The 17,021-nt window shown below is 32.3% G+C and overlaps 2 pseudogenes; both read left to right on the top strand.

The window, feature by feature from the left end:
- The first annotated feature begins 13,085 nt into the window (after nt 1–13,085).
- Nucleotides 13,086–14,415, top strand: LOC146954157 (glutathione S-transferase T2-like; annotated as a pseudogene).
- Nucleotides 14,416–14,635: 220 nt separating this feature from the next.
- LOC146954156 (uncharacterized) lies at nt 14,636–16,694 on the top strand (annotated as a pseudogene).
- The last annotated feature ends 327 nt before the right edge of the window (nt 16,695–17,021 follow it).

Below are 17,021 nucleotides of genomic sequence, written 5' to 3'. Positions count from 1 at the left end.
ATTCATGCTTATATGCTATGAATGTTGATTGGTTGTTGTTGATGGTGATAATTCATGAATTAGAATTGATGAATTGAGTTGTTGTTGTTGTTGTTTTGTGTTTGGATAAATCAAAGTGTTGTTGTTAAAAATTGGTATTTGTTTGAAAACTTAGTGAATGGTTTCATAAGCTATTTTGAGGGTTGTGAAACGAGCCTGTTTGATGTGTTTAAGCCTTGGGTAATGATTTAAATGGTTTTGGGAAATGAGGAAATCAAAATAAGCGCTTTTAGGGCGTTTTGGGTGAAAATCCGAGGCGAGAACACACCAAACGGCGCCGTTCGTAGCGATGGCGCCTGCACTGGGGCGCTATGCGCCCAGTCACAGAGAGCCAGCGCTGGGCGCTGCAGTCCTTGTGCCAGGCGCCTTGTTAGGGACAACAATCAATGTTGTCTCGCGTCGGGTGCTTGAGGGGCGACATTTATGGTCCCTAGGCGATCTTTGGAGGGCATTCTTTTGCTGTTTTCAATAATATATTTGCCGGAACACCATATGCTTATACTTTGGATTTCATAAATGAGAGGAAACTTGATTTTTGAGACGAACTTGTTTTGCCAAAATTGAACAATGACTTTTCTTAAGAACAATGTTGATGTTTTGACTTGTTTACTGTAATGATGGACTTAAAGGAAGTCTGTAGGCTTGTTATAGGACTATAATAACATGGAACTTGGCTTTTGGCAAAATCGATGTTATGTAATAAAATGAGATGAACTTAGGTAAATTTTAGAAATTATCGGAATTGGCCTATGAAACGTTTATGTATATGCTGTTGCACTCATTGTGAATTGTGTATATAGTCGGTTGAGGCGTTTAAACTTGCTTACCTGATTTTGGAGAATTTATCGAAAAGTGTTTTTTTTTCATAAAAATAGACGAACTTTGTCAAATTACTACCTTATGGTTGGATAACTTGTACGAAGTTCTAAATTCATGTTAGTATGATATGATGTGAATGAAAAGATGATGATTGGGTATTAATATGATGAATATCATAATGTGGATAGATGTCTGTCTTTTAGGTGAAATGTGAAATTGAAACATTATCCTTTCCTTGAGGTGTTAAATGTTGATGATGAATATGTTGATAATTTCTTTGGTGACTTTATTTTGATGAATTGATGATGACTTGTTGATTGTATGGATGTAAGTATTTGATAATGCAAATGTTGGTGAAAATCGTATTGGTGATGATTATTATGTTGATTTATACATGTTGGTGAGTATGCATTGTCGAGTCCTTACTTGAAGTCCATGCATTCATAGTCGTTTTAAGGTGAATTGAAGAATGTAATTGGTGATGTTTATTACATGGCTTCTGCAGAACATAATTGGTGATGTTTATTATGTTGATGGATTCTCTCAAAAAAAAAAAAAAATTATGTTGATGGATTCATTAACGGTAAAATTATCTCTGGAATCCTATCGTACCACATGCATCTAGATGAGTCTAGAACATTGCATGCATTTAATAATTGGTGAGTCAAATCTTATGTGAATTAGTGTATATGTGCACTTGTGGACTTTGTCGATGGTTGTGAATAATTGAACCAGACTCTAATTGTATACATTCTTTGATTGTGCTTGTATACTTGTTGGCTAACGATGATATTGAATTTTTTAATCATGTGAAATTGAATTATGTTAATTATTTCTTTTGATTATATTTAATCTGAAATGTAAACTAACTCCTAGTGGTCGTTTGATTGACCGCCTACCTTATTCTTATGGATGGGTAGACAGCGTGCATGACTAGTTTGCTTGGCTTTGGTGAGTTGCTTGAGGATAGCTTGGATGCTACCTCGTTTACTATTTTTGGCGTCTTAGACTTAGGGCACTGATTAGGGGTCAATCTTTGAATGTTATCTTTATTATGACTGTTGAGGATTTATTTGAGATTATGTAATGATAATGATATATGTAGTATGTGACATGGCTATTTAGAGACTTATTTTATTATGGATGACTGTTGAGACGAATTATTTAAATGTTGATGTATTGATGTTTTATTCTGCTGCGATGTTTTGAAAAAATTATATATGCATGTTTGGTGAATTATTGGTGAAGTAACATCTAAATTCTATATATGATTGTATCATTAGCGTAATTTATCTCTTTTAGAGTTTAGGGTGTCATAAAAAACATCGTTCATAATTTTTAAACTTTAGCTCAATAAAAAGAGCGAAAAGACGTTAAATAAAAAAATTTGATAGAAACACTACATTAATATTCATATTTTGAAAATAGTCATGAAATTTCAAAATTTTATCATATAGGTACATACAAATTTGATTTCGTAAATATAACCAAATAAAATTCGCAACAGACGCGGTGCACATATTTAACAGAAGCTTATAAATTTGCAACATGTATGGTGCAAATATTTAATGGTGTTTTTTATTTAAAATAAAGAAGTATATAATCGAAAAAACTACATTAATGTTCATATTTAGAAAATAATCATGAGTTTTTGAAATATTATCAATTTATTTTCTTCTATTAGTACGTAAAAAATTTCTTCCACGTATCTAAGTACATAAAACAAGTCAGGGAAGGTAGGTACCTTCATTAGCCAAACAATGTGTGCCTAGAAACTACTCAAAAAGTTTGACATGCATGATTGCAAGTCCATCTCTACACCTATGGCCTCAACTCTTTCAATCGATAAGGATGAACACGACATTGATGTTGATGTTAAGAGGTACATGTTGAAATAAGCCCTAATAGCCAACTTGTATTGATTAGGTTTATCTATGTATCATGACTTTAGTATATATTTTTAGGAATATATAAAATGAGGCATTTCTTTATTGATTTTTTTATTTTTCAAAATAATAAAGTCCCTATAATAATTAGTCCATTTAATGGAACATTAAGTGTGACTTATTCGTGAGACCTCATTAAACTAAAGGACATTATTCTTAAAGTATCTGTAGTCAAAAGCCTTACTATGAACTGGAATAGTTGTAAGACATAAAGACTATTATGTGGGTAGACTGATGATCACATCTCACGGATCATGGATAAAAAGTTATCAAGTCTTCACATATGTATAAAAATTAGAAGTAATATTTATACTAGATTGACCCACCACCAAGAGACTACTACATATTGAGTTATGTTAAGTGGCATAAGATATTCTCATTGTGATAATGGTGTTTCCCACCCTTCGACCTAAAACCATTGTGTACCCTAGATGTAGGAGTCACGTACTTTATCACCATTCAAACGTTGTCTGTAGCAGGATGACTATAAAGTCGGTTGATAGGTACTCCATGAATCATGTTGAGGGATATGAGTGACTTAGATGAAATTTCCCCCTCCTATGTAACAGGATAAATTACTATGGGGCCAATATTGAACTAGAAAAGGGTGACATGTTATGCCTTGTGTTCATTATAGACATTGATGCACGAAATTCACAATTGCACCAAATCATAACAAGTAATAAAGTAGTAAGTTTATCGTTCTCCACAGGGAATGTCGTTCAACTTAGCAAGTAGTAAAACTTAATTCAAAGAGTGACATTAAATGAGTAATTAATAGAGTTGTAGGGTTTAATTGCCCTGCCCAATGCAAGATTAGGTTTGTGATTCAGATTATTAACAACAATTAGAGAATCCTTGAATCCCCCCTTCGTCTTTGATGGAATTAACTTAGAAAACAATAAGTTATATGGTGTCTACTCATGACTTATTGAAACTAAGATTTAAAAACTTCATTAAAACATCTTACTGCACGTATGTTCCGAGTTAACCTAGTTATACTACGGTGTTCCCTAAAGAAGAGAGTTAGAAAACGTTAGATTTCAAGCTTAAGTTTCATTAACATAATTATGAAATAAGTAATTACAACAGCCATACAAGGATAAAGAATTTCAGGTTGTCAATTTTAATTCCCATATACGGATCAATTTTCAAGATTATGATACGGAGATCTCGTTTGAAAAAACATTAAGAACATACAAGAACTAATTTAAATCAGACACAAGAAAAGCATAACTGAATGAAAACATTATTAATTGAATCCATCAAATAAGGAGTTCATTTTAGAACCCTAATCAAGAGGTTTAGTTGCTCATGACAACATACATTATAAAAAAACAATAGAAAAACATATTGTAGAGAGAACAAGAGGAGGATGGAGATCTTGCCTTGAAACTCTGATATTTGATCCTTACCTTGAACCGCTAATTTTCTGAATGAAAAATAATGTGTCCAAGGGTCTCTATTTATAGCATATGATTACTTAGGGTTTAAGAGAAGAAAATAATATCAAATGATCGGTAAAATAATCAAATGAATGTCATTTTGGAACCCAAATATAGTTTTGAACTTGGCCTAAGACCATTGAATTGTGAAGACCATGTACTGCAATGTGTTGAGGATATCAAGGATTTTGAAATTATTGATATTTATGTGAAATATAATATTGACATCCCTAATCTGGAAGACAATGAAAACAATGTTGGAAAGAAGGTCATGATGAAACTATTCTTAAAGTTGGAAAGAAGGCCATAGAAATCAAATAGGATTTAAGTTACAATTTTCTTTCTTTTGCTACTACTGAGAATATGTTATGCTTGTAGGCTAAGAAGGAAGACAAGGGACGTGATGGTGAGGAGAACACAAATAGTGTTGAGCAAGAACCAATATAAAAGAACAGAAAGAACAATAAGGTTGTGATAAAGTCAATAATTTGGTGTTTATTAGAGTCTATATTATTTAGATTTTATGTGTTTTTATTTACTTTCTAGAACTTTAGTACTTCAAATTGCTTGTTATTTAATTTCAGGAACAAATATGTGAAAGATTGAGTCTTGGAGCAAAAGAAAGGGTTTTGGAGCATGATTAAGGAATGGAAGGATCTAGAGCATGATTTGAAGCTGATTGAGGCCAAAAATATGAAGATCCTGCGCAAAAATATCAGGCACGACCGTGCCTGACAACATCCAAATTGTGTCTCCAAAGTTGTGAAAATGTGCATACACCAGAGAGACAGGCACCGCCCATGCCTACAGGCGCACGGCCGTGCGCGATACTGCTTTTCCCTTTTTTGCTGTTTTGCCACAAGACTAGCACGACCCATGCTAAGCTGAGCACGCTCGTGCCAAGGTTTCATGCTGTTATTTTGTTACTTTTTCAGACCTAAAAGCTCATGGGTTGCTTGCTATGTAATTTTTATTCCTTTTCTTAGGGCTTAAGTTAGCTTTAGGCTATAAATAGAGCAGCAACCAGACATATCTTTCATCTTTTGTTCTTGGGAATTTTATGTGACAACTATTTCCATTAATAAAAGTTCTTACTTTTCTTGTTTTTTTTTATTATTCTTGTTATTTACTTTCATGTTCTTCTTCTTAATCTCTATGTCTACGATGAACATGAGTGAGTAGACTTCTTTGTCTTGGGATTGTTGGATGAGTCTAATTACCTAATCCTATTCAAACCATGCCTAGAACCATAATTTTATGTAAACCCTATTTTTCTAATCTAATCTCACCGTTCTTAATTCTTATTTCAAATACTAACCAAAGTATCGAAAGAAGAAGGTTAGTATTGGACATGTGAGATTAGACAAGGTTTTCAAAACATGAGAATGGTCTAGAAAATCTTGAGACCTTAAAGTTTCGCTCTTAATGGGTTTTAACAACGATTAACCATGAGAATAGGCGTGGTTGTTGTTGAAACACACTCATTGATTTCGAGAGAAACCTTGATAGGCCTTAAATAAATCAGTCTTTAGAAATAGGTCTAGCATAAAATTAGTATATAGGTTTGGATTGTGAAAGATTTGTCATTATGATGAACCAACGATCCCGAGGCTCCTTTTATTATTATTTTCAATCAATCAAAAATCCCAACTTTTAAAACCCTAATCTTTCAGCTAATCTTAATTAAAAAGAAAATCAATTTACACAACTCCCTGTCGGAACGATACTTTTTTACTACTCCGGTAAACCGTACACTTGCGGATTTACGACATTAGGTTGTAAAAGAAAGCAAAGGAAAGAAGGGAAATAATGGAAAGGCCGGAAATGCTAATAACGGATCAAAGGCAATATATGAGTTGTGTTTGTTACAAGTAGCCTTATTTTTTGAAATGAAATCTGAGTGGTTGATTTGGTAGTATTTGTTTCTGCATTATATTTGATTTGATAGTATATGTTTCTGCATTATAATTTTTAATGTGTTATGTCCTTGTATAATGAATTACTTATCTTCTATTTTGATGGTATTTTGTAATGTATGATATGCACCCTACTATTATATAACTCGTACTTTGTATTGACCAAATGCAATTATATCACAATTTCAAGTGACTAATTGTACCGACAATGTCGAACTATATCACAAATTTCATTGTCTATGCTATTTGTATTGATATTTAACACATTGTGTCGTATCCGAATTAATAAACTAAAACAAGTTTGTGTCTTCGTAGCATGTGACTTATTTTTATATAAAAAAAATCTTTAAATTAATGTGTACATACGTTTCTCAAAGAAGTAAAGTGATTATCATACACATTATCAAATGAAGATTTCTACTAATTTATTCATTCCTCCAACCTAAAATCAAAAGTTCATTGCTCTGATAAGAAAAGCCACATGCTACATTGATGTAGAAAGCGAACATTGTTTATTGAACAACCACAATAGGTTACATGCTATATTAACATATTCAACTAACATGTAGCATGCAATTTGTCTTGCTTCTCAAATAAACTCTTTAAAATTAATGCGTATACACGTTTCTCAAAGAAGTGAAATGATTATTATACACATTATCAAATGAAGTTTTCCAATAATTTATTAATTACTCCAATCCAAACTTAAAAGTTAATTACTCTGATAAAAAAAAAGTCATATGCTACATTGGTGTAGAAAGGGAGCATTGTTTTTTGAACAGCAACAATATGTCACATGTTATATTAACATATTCAATTAACATGTAGCATGTAATTTGTTTTGTTTTTCAAATAAACTCTTTAAAATTAATACATACACACGTTTTTCAAAGAAGTGAAATGATTATCATACATATTATCAAATACAATGCATGATTAGTAAATTATAACCGAGTTATTTTAAGAGGAAATTAAGTGACATCAAGTTACCAATTTGATAACATGTACTAAATTATTCTTCGTAAAATTAGTAAATTTGAAGCGAATAGTGTCACCGAATTTGTATCGTTCTCTCCAGCAAAATTTCCTATATCCACCTATAATTTTCTCTAGTCGATTTGTCTTGATAATTATACATTCTACAATTTCTCAATTTTAGCCACATAGATTAAGACTTGTGTACCATTTCGATCTAGCGTAATCCCCAAATTCTTGATCGAAAATCTGAATAAACAAACAAATAACGAAATATAGTTTGTTGAAATATTGTCTACAATTCTCAATAACTGTTTTTTTTATCACATATAGCTTAAAAAAAACAACTTACCAATTGTGAGCTTATAGAAATGTAGTCGGTCACAACTACATCAAAACATCTAGTCAACCTAGTCTTCACACTATGACTGTCAAATGAAGGGTATTGGGATGAATATGTAAAAGTTCTCTCCTTCAAGACCCAAAAGTTGTTATTCTCCAAGTATAATATATGTAGCTCATTTGTTTCTTGGATTCCAAAAGCTTCCCCAAAGATATCCAACAGTTAGTAATAATATGTTTCATTTCATTCTTCACCACTGCCTTGAGATATTGATTATCGTTATCATCCCTAAATAGTTATTCATCCCCCAGCTCGTTGTAATGCACCAGGACAAACTTTGGATCAATCTCTTTGTAAGGCTTGATAGTAATAAAAAGTTAAATCATATCAACGAGGAAGAGTAATATAAAACTTGTTAAAAAACCAAGTTTACAATTGTTGCATAAAACAAGAAAGGATTAAACTAACCTGATTTGGAAGATGTATTGTATCAAAACGGCATTGTGGCACAAAATTCATCATTCAGTCAAGTGTGATATTGTTAAGTATAATAATGAGTTATAGTGTAGTAATGTGGTATGTTGAATAAATGGATATTAATATAAGATGTTAAATACTCTAAAGATAATAAACCACCAACACCATACATCATCCAACATGCATAAAGTGGTAAGCTTCAAAACATAAGTCCTTCATTAAACACAGAAGTCTAACCCTTACGAACAACTAATTATGTGATTTACATGAACTACTAGTTATGTGACATACATGATCAAAATAGTAAGGCCAACATTACATCAATAAAATAAGCCTTACACAATATTGCATACCATTTCATCCAAACACATTCTACCTTGGTTGATAATAACAACAACATACTATGTTTGAATACAAGTCGGAAGTTATCATGAACTTCATTGAGATTTTGGGATACTTAATAGTTGTGTTGCTCAATCATGTCATATTTGTTGACTTATGATTCAGAGTCAGAGCTAATTATAATTGGGTTCTTACTGTTGTTGATATGTTTATCTACCCCATCATACTTCTCAACAACAATCATTTCGAAGGTGTTATCTTCAGCATTCAAGCAATGCATGAGTACTTGAATATGTTTTGTGAAGTGAAACAATTCACAGACACTTATACATGACGAGACAAAAACAGTTACATAAAAGTATCAAGAATTTTATAGTAAGTTAATCATATTATGAATTTGGATATGTTTTCTTAATCTTTTAAAAAAATTAATTGCATAATCAACTCCACGAGGTTAGTCTAGGGATGAAAAAAATAGATTTTGAATTCAAGAGGTCTTGAGTTCAAACTCATCCAGTATTTTGGAGGAAGGTATATAAATTCAAATAATTTGTAAATACAATTTAAATCCGAATGTCTTTTTTACTTTAGATAAGAGCACCGTTGCTTACCAAACGAAAGTACTATTACTAACTAGAATCATTTAATACCAAACTTGATTGATGAGCAGTTGGACACTGAAGAAAGCACGTGGAAGAGACATTCCATGAGTCAGCATAGCATGATAAAGCTTCGAACAAAAATTAGTTTGACCTCCCAAGTCAAGTGTTTGGGCGCTACAGTGGAATACAAATTGAAAAGTTTTGAGTTGAGGGGAACTCACAATTCTGGAAATATTAAAACATCATTAATCAAGTATTTTGTATCTCCTACCTAGTAATAGTATTGATGCTGTGTCATTTTTTGGCAAACATGGCAACGTGAAGTACCACGTCCTCCCTTACCACATTGTCTCTGTCAAAGGTGCATCATGTCAAAAAATTTAGGCAAATTTCCAAAATTAGTATTCTCCTTATAATTATTTTTTTTTTTGAATTGTTGCGACGATAAACATTTCGGGGATCTATATATTCCTTCATAATTGTATAGCAACAAGATTGAAAGTTTTGAAATTTTGTTTGTGGAAGTACAAAGGGAGTTTCACATTTTGAGTCCTTAGTAAAACTCGTATATGTATGTCTCAGTTATTTTAGAATTGATGTTAGTACTTATTAAATAGGTTTAATTTCACTTCCGGCCCCCAAGTTCTACTGTTATGTAAATGTCAACGTCCAAGTTTAAAATGAGCAATTTTGACCTCAACTTTACCTTCTTTTGTTGTTATTAGTCCTACATGTATATTTTGACCTGTTTTAACAAAAAAAAACACATATGGTTGATTTTAATGATATAACATCTCCATATATTTACCAGCATAGAAATTAACATATTTTTAAAAAGAAAGAAAGAAATCATGTGAGCATTATACTAGATCATCCTTCGTTGACATCAAACCTCATTCCTTTTCTTTTCACTCTCATACTCTTACCTTTACTCTCTAGTAACACAAAAATCACAACCAACACGAAAACCTACAAAGAAAAACAGCACACCACAAACCTGCAATCTTGGAATTGTGTGTCCCCCAGATTCTCTAGTAAATCTATGACAAATGGCAGATTCAAAGAGACTTTTGCATGATCAATATAAATTTACAACTCATAATTAAACCATGTACGTGCATATACGCCACGAGTTGTAGAAACGTATCCATAGTGGACCATTTGATCAAAGTTGTAACGCCCTATTTTATTATTTATTTATTTGATTGAGTTTAGAGTCTTTTTATAATTTAATTAATATATTTGATAAGTGATATTTTTGTTGTGTGTTAATATTTATTAGCAGCCCCTATTTTATTATTTAGTGGAGAAATATATTTAGTGGGATAAATATATTTAGTGGAAGAATATATTTAGTGGGAGAATATATATAGTGGAAGAATATATTTAGTGGAAGAATATATTTATTTATAATAATGAGGCTTTGGGGCAGAATTGGAAATAGGGGAAAATAAGTAGGTTAAGGATTTATATAAAAATAAGAGCTAGAGTTAGAAAATTATATTACGTGCAAAACTGTTTTGGAGAAAGAGGAGAAACCTAGAGAAAGAGGAGAAACCTAGAGAAGAGAAGAACCAGAGAAGAGAAGTCTGTAGAATCCTTGCAATCAATCAATCTAAGGTAAGGGTGGGACTATCATTCAATAATCTTGAGTCTATGATTCTGAAATTTCATTTAACATGTTGTAGGTTTAGTTTTTGAGAATTGGAGAATTAGGGTTAAGAGTAATAATTGATGATTTATGTTATGTTGTTGTTGATTTGTGATTGTTGATGATTGTTGTTGTTAATGTCATATTATGAATTCGGTATGAATTATGTTGAGTTGTTGTTGATTGTGATGATTTTGAATGAATGTGAAGTTTGAATAATATAAGTTGTTTTTCCTGATTTTTTTCTTATCTATTTCCCGAATTTTGAAATAGAAACTGGTATTGATCGGTACAAAATTAGTCTTAGGTGTAAACCCGAAAGTTGTAGGTATGGATATTAGTTTTCTAATGCCGTTGGTCTGACGTCAAAATGATTTATAGAACTTGAGTTATGGTCAAATTACTGCATGTAGGTCACAGTGAATTTTTATGGACTTTCTGCACAACTTTTTTGATTCGAAACGAAAACTGGTATTGATCGGTACAGAATTGGCCTTGGGTGTAAACATAAAAGTTTTAGATAATTTTGTTAGCTTTCCAGTGGGTTTGATTTGACGTGAAAATGACTTTTAGTTTTTGAGTTATGACGAAAATACTCTGAGGAGGTCTTAGGGAAATTGTACGGTGACAGCATTCTCCGTTACATGTTTTTGCATCTTTTTCACACGTCTCTGTTTTAAATTTGTCTTTGGTATAAACATGAAAGTTGTTGATAATTGTGATATCTTTCTAGTATTCTTAGTTTGACATGGAAATATGTTATGTATAAGTTATTATGAATTGTTGATGTTTGAATACGATGTTATATGATGAATTGTTGATGTTTGAATATAATATTAACGATGATCTGTGAAGTTGTTATAAGATGATTTAATGTTGTTACTGATGATATATATAATCGTATATGCATTATGTGAATTATAAGTGATGTTTTGAGACGATGTTTACATTTGATATTGTTATATCTTGAGATTATTGATGTGCTGCCATGTTGCTGTTTACTATTGATTAAAGCTGCATGTGTCGGTCTAAGATGTGAGATGTTGATCCAAATTATTGGAGACATATAAGATGTTCATGTTGTCTAAGTTGTAAGATGTTGAGTCCATGCATACTCATTTAAAGACAAGGGCTCATGCCCTAGGAGCTTTTGCTCAATAAAGACGAGGGCTCATGTCCTAGGAGCTTTTGCTCAATAGCGACTAGGGCTCATGCCCTAGGAGTATATTTACGCTCAAAAGCGACGAGGGCTTATGCCCTAGAATGGTACCACATGCATGAGTAAAATGATTGAGTTGCATAGTCGAGTTAAGTTGCATTGTCGAGTCAAGTTGTTAAGTTGATTTATGAAGTTGATATTGATGTTGATTATGAAGTTGATTATGATGATGATAATGATGCTACATGACCATTGTTATGATATGTTGATGATGTTTATGTTGTTAAATATAATTGTTGAATTATATGCTTAACATTATTGTTTGTGAATCTCACCCCTTCTGCTTGGAAATGTTGCTCTTCGTATGAGTAACTTGCAGGTGATCGAGAATAAGTAGCTGTTGATTGCTGTCGTGAGTGGCTATCTCTCACTGTGTCTTTAGGTGCTCTGATACGTAACTAGATGTGAACTTTTGTGACTATTTTCTATTCCTTAGGTACTGCTTATGATTGTACATGACTATGATTTAGTTTTTTGGATTATTACGAGATGTTTTGATGAGGCCTTCGTGCCAAGACTAATTATGTTGTCGAATTAAAATCCGCTGCGAAGTTTTTGAATATTTATGTTGACCAATTTATGAAGGATGAATTGTTATTTATTCCATTTATGATTTTTAAGAAGTGTAGCATTCCGTTTATGTTGAATGACTCTGATTTATAAGTGAATTTTTTTTTTTGAAAAAACGGGGTGTTACAAAAGTGATCCATATTAGAGTTCGTCACAAAGTACTACATAATCTAAGAGCATAATTATCAATGATGTTTTTTTCCTTTTTTTATCCACATGTCATACTCTATGTTAGAGAAGCATGGATATTTGCTCAACCATTGGTATCCTTGTTTTGCATCGATGCCAAACTAAACCACGATAGCTTTGGTTATATTTTAGAGAAATGATATTTGTACAAACGCTTTATGATAACTTTTTGACAAATTTCTCTCTCATACTCACATTATATTCTTATTCTCTCTCTATTTTTCTTGACCAATGAGAAGAGAGAAAATGAAAGTTGTCATCAAAGTTGTCACCAATGGTTGTACATATATCACTACTCTATTTTTTATTGTTTCACAAACACTTTTTGAAACAAAATGTCAATTACCTTTTCAAATTATTACCGTTAGCACTTCTCCTTCAATTTTTTTTGTTACGGTTGCATTTATAATAGTAATTATTGAACTATTTTACAATTAAAATAACTATTTTTGTTGTTGTTATAAAAGTTAGTTTTAACTATTCAATTTTTCATTCACATTTGTTCTATATTTGAACTATTTATTTTACCTCTTTTTAATTATTTCTTCTATACATTTTATTTGCAAAATGAACCCCAGTGACCATGATTTTTGGTTCAATTACATGCAAATTTTTTCTAATTCTCTATGTATCCCAAATCAACAAAATGCATGCTTTGAAAATGCACCCATTATCCCAAATCTAAATTATAACCCAAATTTTTAAAATTATATTTTTATCCCAAATCCACAAAGTAATCAATACTTTGGAAATTACCCATATCATACATCCCCTTACCCCCATCAACAATTTTCTTCTCAATCAAATAGTCCCAATATGTCTCATGGGTTTGAATGGGTAGTAGTGGTGTGCAATTAAATGATCAAGAGCTTGAAACACCACAAGTTTGCACTCAAGGTGGCTTGGAAACTATTAACCTTAATGAAGAAGTTGGAAATTACCCATATCATACATCACTTGTGAATACTTCGAAAGTAAAATTTCAGCCAAAGGAGGATGAAATTCTCATTCAATCATGGCTCAATATTTCAAAGGATCCAATTGTTGGGATTGATCAGAGAGGAGATAGTTTTTGGAAGAGGATTGATGAAGTTTATAACAACTACAGCGACAAGAATTTTCAAGAGAGGAAACTAATGACACTAAAAGGTCGATGACACAAAAAGATTAATCCATCTATTCAAAAGTTTGTTGGGTGCTACAAAGATGTTGTCACTCTAAAGAAAAGCGGTACCTCTAAGAGCGACATCATTTCAGCTGCAAACGATATTTACTACCAAGACGGACATGAAAATTTCAGATTTGAGAATGCATGGAGATTATTGAAAGATGAACCCAAGTAGCGTGCAGATTCATCAGAACCTTCTGAAAAAAGAACAACGAATTCAACTTCTGGAGCGTATTCGTCATCTTCTAACCCACCGACACCAACAAGCGAATACAATCCACGATTACGTCCACTCGGTCAAAAGGCACCCAAAAGGAAGGAAAAATAAAAGCTTGTGGAGAAGTCTACTCCTAAATTTGATGCTTTGAAAAAATGACTTGAACAAAAAATTTGAAATAATGTCAAGGTTTGCACATGATTTTGCACGTATTGAAAGTGAAAAAGTTGAGATAAAGAGGAAAATGGTTGATGCAGAGCTGTAGAAGGCTGGTAATGATAGCGAAAGGATGAAGATCAATGATTTAGAAATACTCTCGAAGGATACATCAAATATGAATCCAAGGGAACCAAAAGATTATGAACTAGAGGGATATTATAATTTTTAGTATATGACTAGCCATTTCTATGTATGTTGGACTTTATTATGGACTTAAGTGATATTATTATGTATGTAGGATTTAATTATTATTTATGTTGGACGTATGTTATATTTTATATTTTTCGCATATGAATCATAAAAGAGAAGCTTCAAGAAACATGAGCACCATATTGCATCCGGTGTGTAGTATTTGAGATGTGAATAATATTTGTTATACATGAGCACTATAAGCAGCAGAAACTAAATAAAATGAAATCTTGCAACCATATTATAGTATTTGAGACATGAATTATATATAAACCATATTACAATATTTAAAATCATCAATTTTAGTCAAACTAACAATTATTCAAACTCGATTTTAGTCAAACTAGCTGTTATTCAAACTCAATCTTAGTCAAACAAGTCGTTATTAAAACCAGTCGTTTCTAAAACTATTTGTTTTTCGTATCTCTATAAATGTTATAACATGTATAACAAACTTCACAATCATTTCCAACTTCTTCCCTTCACTAAAAAAAATAAAAAATCATTCTCAATTTCTCTCTTTATTCACATTCAGCATCAAACTTCTCTTCAAATGGATCCTTCCAATCCATCCCATATTGCAAAAATGTTCATGGATTATATGAATGACGACATGGATGAAGAACTTGTGAGGCTTTACTTTGAAAGTAATCTGCAAGAAGATTTTGCAAGCTCAAGTAGGCCTAGACACCAAAGAAGGAACATAGAGAGGAATCGTGAAGACGGACATAAGCGGTTATTCAATGATTATTTTTCAGAAGCTTTAGTTTATACGGATGAGCAGTTCCGTCGAAGGTATCGAATGCGTAAACATGTCTTCCTTCACATAGTTGAAGCTCTTAGTCAACATGATGAATATTTTCAGCCGAGGGTTGACGCAACTAGTAGATCAAGTATTTCACCCCTACAAAAATGCATTGATGTTATTCGTATGTTGGCGTATGGAACAATTGCGGATAATGTGGATGAATATTTGAGAATTGGTGAAACCACACCACTAAAATGTGTTGATAAGTTTGCAAAGGGTGTGATAAGTGTATTCAGGCCACAATATTTGTGAAAGCCAACCACTGAAGACATCGAACACTTGCTGCAAATGGGGGAGGCACGTGGTTTTCCAGGTATTTTAGGGAGTATTGATTGTATGCATTGTGAATGGAAAAATATTCCCAGTTGCATTGAAAGGGCAGTATGTTCGAGGTGATCATGGTAAAGCCATTGTTATGCTTGAAGCAGTTGCTTCACAAGACTTATGGATTTGGCACACATTCTGTGGGGTAGCCAGTTCAAACAACGATATCAATGTACTGAACCAATATGATGTCTTCAACGATGTTATGCAAGGGCGAGCTCCTAAGGTCCATTATATAGTCAATCATACTGAATACAACATGGGTTATTATCTATCAGATGTCATTTATATTGAATGGGCCACATTTGTGAAAAGCGTCTCAATGCCACAAGGAGATAAGAGAAAATTGTTTGCCCAACATCAAGAAGGCGCAAGGAAGGATATAGAACGAGCATTTGAAGTTCTCCAATCGCGATTTGCGATCATACGTAATCCGGCCGATCTTGGTACCTCGACTCACGGAAGTATATAATGGATACGTGCATCATATTGCACAACATGATTGTTGAAGATGAACGTGCCACATATGGTGACAACTTTGATTATTCTAATGATCATCTAGGCAATGATCCAACTGCACCACCAGACGATTGTAATAGTGATTTTCAAGAGTTTCTACATGGAAGACACCATGTTCGCGATAAGCAAATTCATTGACACCTTCAACAAGACTTAATAGAACATATATGGAAACATTTTGGGCATGAGAATAACCACAACTAAAAATTATTTTAAACGTTTATTATATTTTGTGCTAGTAGTTTATTTTAACGTCAATGATTTTTTATTGTATTTTCTTATAACTTATTTGTGTCATGTAGTGTTTTTTTTTTTTTTTTTACAAAATGTCGTGTACTGTGCTATTTAATATTTTTTCTTATATTTTTAGTTTTCTTTTAAATATATGTTGTTTTCTTTTTAACGTGTTCTGATATAATTAAATTAATTTGTTTGAATTATACATATTAATGTAAAATATAAATTTATAGTATATTTTGAATTTAGTGGGACGCATTTTAGAGTTTTGGATGAGTGGTATGAATATTTGAAATATGTAATTGAGTGGTTTAAATAATTAAGAAGTATGAAGTTATATAATATATTGGGTGGGGTCCATTTATACCACCCATATGAGTGGCATGGATGTGGATCATGGCCGTTCCTATGAATTTGGAGGCTCAGTTCTGTTAGCAAAGATAAGCCCCCTAATAAAAAACACTAAATTTTTTTTAAAAGAGAAAAAAGTCTATAATTAGAGTTTTGCTATTTTACATAATAATTGTGAGCCAAAAGTTACAAGTGTTTTTAAGGGAGAAGAGAGTATTGAGGATATTTAGAACTCAGGAAGTTATACACCACACCCCTACATCTATACCTTCACCCCAACATTTAACATAAACTACCACATTTACCCTTTATATAAAAAAAAACACATTATCCTTTCACTTTTCACTCCCACCTTTTTCTGGAAACAACGTAGCTGCACATAAAACGCTTCCTAGAAAAAACGTTAGAAGTTCACCCCTCCTTTCCCAACGCTTCACGTGCTTCTGCTCCCAACCA

Source organism: Medicago sativa, chromosome 1 (genome assembly GCF_051527215.1).
Source record: "Medicago sativa cultivar Bolivia chromosome 1, Bolivia_mono, whole genome shotgun sequence".
NCBI lineage: Eukaryota > Viridiplantae > Streptophyta > Magnoliopsida > Fabales > Fabaceae > Medicago > Medicago sativa.
The sequence above is the reverse complement of the archived record's forward strand: the minus strand, read 5'-3'. Positions and strand labels throughout refer to the sequence as shown.